This window comes from Schistocerca americana, chromosome X (genome assembly GCF_021461395.2).
Source record: "Schistocerca americana isolate TAMUIC-IGC-003095 chromosome X, iqSchAmer2.1, whole genome shotgun sequence".
Classification (NCBI taxonomy): Eukaryota; Metazoa; Arthropoda; class Insecta; order Orthoptera; family Acrididae; genus Schistocerca; species Schistocerca americana.
The window spans coordinates 589,341,350-589,352,122 of record NC_060130.1 but is presented as its reverse complement, the minus strand read 5'-3'; positions in this window follow the sequence as shown (position 1 = coordinate 589,352,122).

Sequence of the window (10,773 nt, the reverse complement as noted above, 5' to 3'; positions counted from 1 at the left end):
GTAAGGAGGAGGCCAGTTGGACTGCAACGAACCTGTCTGTGTGCTAGGTGTACTGGGCCTACACCTGGAGTTATGGTCTGGGATATGATTTCATATGACAGCAGGAGACACACTTGTGGCTATTCCATGCACCCTGACTGCACATTTGTACGCCAATCTGGTGCCTTGACCTGTTGTGCTACCATTCATGAACAGCATTCCAGAGGGTGTTTTTCAACAGGATAACGCTCACCCACATACCGTTGTTGTAACCCAACATGCTCCAGCATCATTCACAGAATGCATTAACCATCCATATATTGGCTGAGCAAGTGCAACAGGCATGGAAATACAACCCACAAATTGACATCTGGCACTTCATGCTTACGTTCAACATTCTGGGAGTTGCACTGGTTATTAATGTACCAGCAGTACACATTGGTAATGATCTTCCTTGCCCTTACATTAAACAGTAATTTCACAATGTTAATCACTTGCATATGTTACCTAGACAAATGTACTCCCAAAATTTCATTACTTTACATTGATTATTTTTTGGTTTTGGGTTTTTTCTATCAGTGTAAAAGGAACTATAGAGGGCAGGACGTATTAACTGCAGCAAAGCTGGTACACAAACACTCTGTAAGTGTTCGATAGTTCATGCAGTATGGGTTTGACAAAGGTTGTTGTGGAGCCGATTAGTGTCACATTCTGTGTGACGTGGCAATATGTCTACAAGATATCTTTTGAGTGCTTACGATTGTGGAAGAGCCTTCGAATGGCTCAAAGCTAGTCAAACTGTCACTACTGTGGCCACAATAATGGATATGTGCAAAAGTATCATATCACGATTAAATAAGGTTGCTGAAGGTGGAAATGCTATGCGAAAGCATACCAGTGGTCGTAGATGGATCACGCTGTCGCAAGAAGATTGACATGTAGCTCTAGTGGTGAAAAGTAACAGACATCTCACTCCTAGTAACAGATGTCTCACTCCTATGCAGATCGCTGCATACCTGGCAACCATTACTGGCACACATGTCCCTGGCAGAACCATTTTGCACCAATAAAATCACAGTGCTTTGTACGCTTGGAAGCATGTTAAATGCATCCCACATCAACCATGCCATCATCAAGAAAGAGGTAGTTGGTGTAGGGAGCATGTTGGTTGGGCTCAGCAACATCAGTATAGTCGAGGCACTAGGATGTGAACAGTTGATATATACAGGGGCTGACTAACACTGGATATCACTGTGCAAGGTCCTGCTACAGCACAGCAATACTGCAGGGAGATTATTCTGGATCATATCTGTGGTGTGGTGGATCCTGACTTCCTGTTTATGGGTGAGAAAGCCCGCCCACATAGGATCGCTGCGGTGTTTGACACATTTCATACTCCTGTATAAAACATGCATGTTATTTGTGTGCTATCCTGCTTTCCCATGTCGTGATATCTCTAAATATGCACAGTGTTTCATGTTGTCCATCATTGCCTGTGGCTATTCCTATCCAACAATGTCTCTGTTGCTTACCAATTGTCAACAAGTGTAGAAGTAACTTCGGGTGTGTCCCAGGGAAATGAGTTGTGTCTCTTGTTGTCATGTTTTATATTAATAACCTTGCAGACAATATTTATAGTAACCTCAGACGTATTGCAGATGATGCAGTTATTTGTAATGAAGTGCAGTCTGAAGAAGCTACATAAATATTTAGTTGGAACTCAATAAGATTTCAAAGGTGCAAAGACTGGGAACTTGCTTAAAATGTTCAGATATGTAAAATTGTGGACTTCACAGAATAAAAAAACATGCTATCCTATGAATAAAGTATCAATGTGTCACAACTGGAATCGGTCAACTCATACAATTACTTGTATGTAACACTTTGTAGGGATATGAACTGGAACGATCACATAGATGCAGTCATGGGTATAGCAGGTAGTGGACTATGGTTCATCAGTAGGATACTAGGGAAATGCAGTCGGTCTACAAAAGAGATTGCTTACAGATCTCTCATGCGTCCCATCCTAGAGTATTGCTCAAGTGTGTGGCACCTATCCGAGTAGGACTAGCGGTGGATATTTAATGTGTGCAGAGAAGGGCAGCACAAATAGTCACAGGTTTGTTTGATCCATGGAAGGGTGTCATGCAGATTCTGAAGTAACTGAACCGGCTGCCACTTGAAGATAGACATAACTTATTGAGAGGAAGCCTACTTACAAAATTTCGGAACCAGTGTTAAAAACTTAATCTAGGAATATACAACAACCCCCTATGTATTGCTCCCATAGGGAATGTGAGGACAAGATTAGATTAAGTACAGTGCACACAAAGGCGTTTAAACAGTTCTTCCTCTTGCACTCCATATGTGAAAGGAACGGGGAGAAGCCCTAATATCTGGTACAATGGGAAGTACCCTCTGCCATACATTTCACAGTGGTTTGCAGAGTATGGATGTAGATGCAATGCACACAAATGAGCGAACAAATTGTAGTGTGTGGACCAGAAATTAGCACAGGTATTCCAAACTTGAAAGTTGGAGGTTTGACAAAAATTACTCAAATCTTTGTGTGAAAATCACATCTGCTTAGACAAACCGTTGCACATGGACTGGAAATTGCCGCATTTCTGGTTCACAAAATGAGTATGAGTTGGCTGTTTGTTCAGTTTAGTCATGTGCACAATCCATTGAAGTTGGTATAAACACTCTTGGTACACGGCTTTTCCTCCTTTCGCATCTGCAATGTTTGCCATGACTGTCTGAATACAGGATCATGCTCTGCTTGTAAAGCTGTATTACAAGAATGATGACTATGCACACGTCACTCTGCAGAAGTTACAGGCACTGAAGAGTTCGAAAAAAGGCGTCGGTCCAATGACTGCCATGGGTTTGGAGAAAATGATTCAGAAATTTGAAAAGACGGGTTCTTTTGGTGTGCAACCCTGTAAAGGGAGGAAAAGAATTGATGTCAGTGGAAGCAGTGGCCACAGCAATGCAGGAGGAGATGAGTGGTGGTATGCAAACGTCTAGTGCACGGAGAATTGCCCAAACATTGGATATACCCGTGAGCACGGTGCGTAAAATCCTACCCTTCTTTGCTTTCCATTCAAAATTACTTGTGTGCACAAGTTGCTTCCTGCTGACCTCTCAAGAAGAGAGACCTTTGCTTTAGAATTTCTTGCTCACATGGAAGTGGACAGTGATTGGCCGTGGAAGACTTTGTGGGCAGACGAAGCCCACTTCCATCTGACAGGATACGTCAATATACAGAATTGTCAGATATGGGCAATGAAAAATCCACACGCAGATCAGCGAGTACCACCTCATCCTGAAATGGTCATTGTGTGGTTCTGATTTACAGCATCATTTATCATAGGGCCATATTTTTTTGAAGAGACAGGTGCTTCTGGTCCTGTTACCTGTACTGTCACTGGTAAGCACTAACAGTGTCTTTTGTGCAACCACGTCATTCCAGCTCTCCAACAGTGTGTATGTGTGGATGGGATCATTTTTATGCTAGATGGCGCACCTCTGCACATTGCAAATCCAGTTAAGCGTCATTTCAGAAATGCTAGAATTATCAGCCGCCATTTCCCTACAGCATGGCCGACCCAATCACCTGATTGTAATCCGTGTGATCTCTGGCTGTGGGGCTATCTGAAAGATGTGTTCCGTGTTCTGATTGCAAACTTAGCTGCATTGAAGGCATGCATGGCAGGCACAATACATTCTGAACGTGACCCGGGAAACATTTCGATCAGTTGTGGAACATGCTGTTTCTCGATTTCAACTTGTTTCAGAAAATGGTGGACAGCATATTGAACGTTTTTTGCACCAGCCACACTGAAATTAATAATCCAATTTGATTTTGATTGATGCTTTTTATGCGGTTTTTGGCCTCAGGACAATTAAAAACCAATTTTTCCCATCTAATGTGATATGATCTTGCTGTGGTGGATGGGCTTACATAATTAACAGTATCACATCCATATACCCATGCACACTGAGTAGTACAGTTTGTGTAATGTCAAACGTACACCATAGACATTGTTGTATGATTGATTTGTCATTTGTAGTCAACCACTATTAAATTATGATGTGTAAAGCACCATCTATCGTTACATTTTGTAACTCTCTATTTTTCTTCTTCCATACATTTTCCCTCTTTTCCGATAATATTCCATTGCAATTTGATGTCATTCTGACCAGTGGTGTTATTTCTGCAGCGGTTTGAAAGTTTAACTTTAATTATAATCACCCTGTATATTGAGAGACCGATGTCAGAATACCCAGACTAATAAACAGGGGTCGACAAGAGGTCTGCGAACTTACTTCACTTAATGCCTGAACCTCCCATTTCTAGGCTAAAAATATCCTTTGAGAATGGGAAGAGTCATCCCAAAATTCAATACCATGTGTCACAAGTAAATGAAAATGAGCAAGATAGGCTACTTTTCATGTCGAACTGTCACTTACTTCAGATACTGTTCGAACAGTAAAAATGGCAGCCTTAAGTCTTTGAACAAGATCCTGAATGTGGGCTTTCCACAAGAGTTTACTATCTATTTGAACACCTAGAAATTTGAACTGTTCAGTTTCGCTGATCATATGCGTATTCTGTGAAATTAAAATGTAGGGTTTTGCTGAATTGTCTGTTAGAAACTGTAAAAACTGAGCCTTACTATGATTTAGCATTAGTTTATTTTCTACAAGCCCTGAACTTATGTCATTAACTGCACTGTTTGAAACAGTGTGAATGTTGCACTCAACATTCTTTACCACCAAGCTAGTGTCATCAGCAAACAGAAATATTTTGGGATCACCTGTAATACTAGAGGGCAGATCATTTATATAAATAAGTAACAGAGTGACCCCCAGCACTGATCCCTGGGGCACCACCCATTTGAGTGTGCCCCACTCAGACTCCACATCATAGCCATTCTCAACACTGTGGATAATGACCTTTTGCAGTCTCTTGTTAAAGTAAGAGATGAACCAACTGTGAGCTATTTCCCATATTCCATAAGGGTCCATCTTCTGGGGCAATATTTTGTGATCAACACAAACAAATACCTTAGTTAAATCAAAAAAGATGCCTAGCATTAGAAAACCTTTCTTTAATCCATCCAGTACCTCACACAGAAAAGGGTATATAGCATTTTCAGTTGTTAAACCACTTCTAAAGCCGAACTGTGCATTTGATAGCAAAGTATGTGAAATAAAATGATCAATTATCCTTACATACACAGCTCTTTCAATAACTTTAGCAAACACTGATGGCCTAGAAATAGGTCTAAAATTGTTTGCATTCTCCCTTTTTATGAAGTGGCTTTACTAATGAATACTTTAATTGTTCAGGAAACTGGCTGTTCTTAAAGGGAAAATTACAAATATGGCTAAGTACAGGGCCAACATGTGCAGCACAGTACTTTAATATTCTACTAGGCACTCCATCATATCCATACCATATCCTTCAGTGGTTTAATTATTGACTCAGTCTCAGAAAGGCATTTTCCAAGAGATTTATATGATTCCCCATAGAAGCTAAGTATCATTTAATTCACCAGCAATGCTCAGAAAGCGATTGTTAAGTACTGTATATATATCTGACTTGCCAGCCGGTGTGGCCGAGCGGTTCTAGGCGCTACAGTCTGGAACCGCGCGACTGCTACGGTCGCAGGTTCGAATCCTGCCTCGGGCATGGATGTGTGTGATGTCCTTAGGTTAGTTAGGTTTAAGTAGTTCTAAGTTCTAGGGGACTGATGACCTCCGAAGTTAAGTCCCATAGTGCTCAGAGCCATTTTCAGCCATATCTGACTTACCAGTAACAGAAATATTTTTACTATGAACTGACTTTATATTGTTGACCTTTTGCTGTTAACGAGACACTTCCCTCGTGACTGACCACACAATTTTAATTGTATCATGTTAATTAGCTATTGTATTTGTGTACCACATACTCTTTGCCTTCCTCATAACATTTTTAGCCCCTTATAATATTGTTTGTAATGGGCTACTGTAGGTTGATTGTGAACTACTTCTAACATTTTGATATAATTCTCACTTTGTTCTATGTTATATCCTTATCCCACTAGTCAGCTACCCAGGCTACCTTTTACTGCTGTTGTAATGGAAAACAACTCTCAAAGAGCATGAGAAATATGTCAAGGAAAGCATTATATTTGTCATTTATGTTATTGGCACTATAAATATCCTCCCCATCTTGTTCCTTAACGAGGTTTAAAAAATGCTCAATTGGCATTGGATTAGCTTTTCTACATAGTTTGTAATTATGTATAACATCTGTTTGAGTACAAAGACCTTTCAGTGTTAAAATTTGTGCATCATGGTCTGAAAGGCCACTCACTTTTTTACTAACAGAATGCCCAGCTAGTAATGGAGAATGAATAAAAATATTGTCTGTGGCTGTGCTATTGTTCCCTGCTCCCTGGTTGGAAAAAACACAATCTGCATCAGATCATACGAATTTAGGAGATCTTCCAACATCCTTTTTCTTGCACGTGAAGTCACCACATATAACTAATTTCTGGTACTTCCTATCAAGTGAACCAAGAAACCTCTGTAGCTTGAGCAGAAAGGCTCTGAAGTCAGAGTTAGGGGACCTATAAACAACAATAATTGGAAGATTAGTTTCACTAAATTCATCTGCCCCTGCACAACATTCAAATACTTCTCCAGTGCAATTCGGTGATACATCTATGGACTCAAATGGAATACTGTTCTTTGCATACGTGGCCACTCCCCCACTCCACAAAGAAGTCCTTGAAAAACAGCCAGCTAATATGTATCCTGGTAAAGGAAGCCTCTGAACTGTCAAATTATTTAAATGGTGCTCCAATATACCAATAATGTCAGAGCCAAAATCTATAAGCAGTTCACTAACTTTATCTCTAATACCTCTTACATTTTGATGAAATATGCTAATTCCTTCTCTACTTGGATACCTGACCACCTCTGAAGGTGATTCCTTAGTTAGAAGGACTTCTTTAAGCAGGTATACCTATAAGCTGACCTCAGTCTTAAAAAGGTGCAGCTCTAACACCAACTACTACAGGAATTTTCCCATGAGTGATCTCACCACTGCTCACTACACTGTCACCCATAAGCTTTGCCAGTCTGTCCTTCCCATATCTATTGAGGTACAGGTCATGCCTAGTGAAACCAAAGCTACTGATAGATTTTCCTGGTGTTTTGGCAGATATCTGCAATTTTATTTTTTCAGTGTGTAGCTGGAGTCAGCCCAAACAAATGCTGCTTATCACGTGTTTCATGCAATGCCCAGCAATGATGAAAAGTGTCAATTTGTTTACTGTTACAAACAAAATTACTATTAATGTGAAATTTTACATGCCCATTTGACAGAGCTGTCCCAAATTACACTGCATCCACAGTGGCACTGATAACAGTTGCCAGAACCATCCGATAATGTTGACCAACAGCGTGGTCACAGTATGTCCAGTCCCCTTCATCAGTTTGTGGCAGGGTCAAGGAGATTAGGTTAGGTCAGAATCTATTCTATGTACAGTATTAATTAGGTTATTTTAACCCAGGGTGGGATGGGTACTATGTCGTCTCTGTGCTTGGATACGAGTGCTGCAGTCTGGCTTTTGGTATTAGAAAGTATTAAACAGACATCAAATGCATCTGAGTGAGCTATATCTGTCTGGAAAATAACATGGCAGGTACTGTACACTTGATCCTCAGTTATCGGAATAACCAGATAGGTTTTTTGAATATATGAGATTGAGGGCGGAACAATCTGTTACATACTTGAGATGATTGATTATGATCATGAAAATCAAAATTACAAACATTCTGTTTTGCTGTATTTATTTGAAGTTGTGCAGAAATATGTCAATTAACCTTCAATGACTACCTTTCAGGGTCATGTGAAAGACAAACATAAAGCTTAGAATAAGGTACACTGAACACCTAAAGCAATGAAAAGTGCAAACATAAAACACCACATTTACTAACCACTTCATATAACAGTCACCATCCAACTTCCATAGAAATGTCAGGAAGCAGTAGTAAAAGTTTGTAGGCAGCTACTACGCACCTACCACAACCCAAAAAAGACCCGTTACAGTAACTATAAGCATAAGATATGCCACCATTCTGAATTGAACAGATTATTTTTTGAGGTTATAATTTTAAGCCTAAAATTTCCAATAAAAATTTTGCTTACTTGTGGTTTCCAATAAACCTGCAATTTCAGTCTATAGATTCCAAACTATATCCCGATTATGAAATTTTTCATCCTCAGGATGCCACAAACTCTATCTTCCTCGGAATAAATTTATTAGCTTCTCACAGTCCATACTTCATTAGTAATAACGTCAGTCGATTTGACCAAAGCAAGCAAACTGATTTGAGACACAAAGGAATTACAAACATTAACTGACAGGTGGTGTTGATTTATGTCAGTGGGGCAAGTCACAAATTTGCGGCAACTCGCCGATTCCCATAAGCATTTGAGCTTAATGTAGATTCATACCAAAGGGATCATTGGTCGTCATTGCTTTAATTATACAGGGTGAACATTAATAAGACCAACAAATTGAAGGGATGGATTCCTGACTGGAAATGGAGGAAAAATGTCCCATGAACATGTGTTTGGGAACACGTCATTGCCACAGTAGATGATTCTGACAAATGGAAGTTCCTCTGACCACTTGGCATGTGTTCCTTGTGTGTTGCTGGCTGTGTGGCTGATGCAGCATACTGTAAGCAGCAGAATGGCTGAGAGGCAGAATCCAGTTCTCCAAATGTGGTGTCAGTGCATCTTCCTAGTGAGCAGAAGCCCCACATTCAAGTCCGGGTCTTGCACAAATTTTCAACTTGACCCATTGATATACAAGCCAACGATAACTTTTCGTAAATTATGCCCACTAGCAGCTAGTATCTTTAATTTAATTGTGTCTTGATTCATAGTGGCTGCAGTATCAAAATTGTGTATGTTGTTTAAGACATGTCCAAAAGAACAGACACCACATGTATATAATTAAGACGATGATGGCCAATGATCCCTTCAGAGCAGGTGCACACCAGGCTCGAACTCTTATGCTGAGATGCCATGAGTAATGAGAATAATGAGCAAGGGCATTACATCAGTAGTGTGTGGTATAAATTGAGAATTTGGGTCTGACAGGAGGTGTGCTAGGGTAGTCTGTGCAGCTGTGGTGACCACTCTGTCCAGATGGCATAGCTGTTAGCGCATTTGCCTAATGAGCAGAAGACCCGGGTTCAAATCCCTGTTCATCACAAATTTTCAAAATGGTTCAAATGGCTCTAAGCACTATGGGACTTAACATCTGAGGTCATCAGTCCCCTAGACTTAGAACTACTTAAACCTAAGTAACTTAAGGACATCACACACACACCCATACCCGAGGCAGGATTCGAACCTGCGACCGTAGCAGCAGCGCAGTTCTGGACTGAAGCGCCTAGAGCCGCTCGGCCACAACGGCCGGCCACAAATTTTGAACTTGCTTCATTGATGTACATCAGTGCCAACTAGCAGCTAATGCCTTTAATTCCTTTGTGTCTTGATTCATAGTGGCTGCAGAATAGAAATGGTGTCAGTTCTTTCAGACACATATAAACTGATTTGAATTTCACTGATTGTTGTTCGAAGTCTCCACACTTCGATGATGAGATCAGTTACAATGTTATCGTGCATGTAGTGGCGTACTGATTTGAAAAGATCAGCCGTCGTCAGCTGACGTCGATTGTCGGCGGAATCCACTGATATCGGTGCCACTGTGACCGCAGCCGATATTCTTTTTACCGATATATATTGACATGGACAGTAAAACACGAGGAATGACGAGTACTCTGCAGCAATGGCCCGCACTGACTGGTTCCGCCGTGCAGAAGCACGCTGCACAGTCGCTGCTGGAACGCTGATTATTTATCATGTATTACTGTTCCTGTTAATAAATATCAATAAAACTAATATCGCACTACACAAATCTCGAAGCGTTCTGTGGAATAGGCGCGTAAAATTCCTATTTAAAAACAATTTTGTTTGAAACGGAAAACAAACTGACGCATTCCGTCGACGCTGGGAATCGTGTGACAGACGTGATGAACAGGATTTGTTTGGGCTGACGCCAGATACAAGTTGTAATAAAGAAATTCCAAATATCTGCCAAAACACGAGAGAAAATGCGCCTGACGACCCGTAGGAGAGGCACCCAGTATAAGTCAAGTTTTTGGTATACGTAAGTTCTGCACTTTCTGGCCGATTGGGAAATACCGAGTCATGGGAGGAACACGACTGAGTACCAGTCAAAAGAAATCGTACATGAGGATTTACGAACGACAATGGCTATTTGTACGTCTTCATGTCCATTTGCGAATAATTTCCCCAGTAGTCAAGTTCGTCCTGTAACTCGCAAAGGAGATTAAAATGTGAATACTATCGTCGCTTAAGGAGTCACTGTTATTTAGAGTTTTCTCTCTGTCTCTAGCATTTTTTAATTTTTTTCTTTTACTTATTTTTTTTTTTAAGACAAACTGCGAATACAATCCACAGAAGAATTTCCTCCATTACGAGTTAGTGCCCTGAACTGAAATATCCTTTGCGAGAACGTAGCGGCTCGCCAATTAAATTTCTTTCTTAGACTAACAGTTGACGGGCCAGCTGTAGACTGAAACTGTTTAGTGTGTGTGTGTGTGTGTGTGTGTGCGCGCGCGCTAGCGCGCGATTTGCAGCGAGTTATTGCGTGCACAGACGGGTAGTTGCCATTTGACCCGCCTCTGTGATAT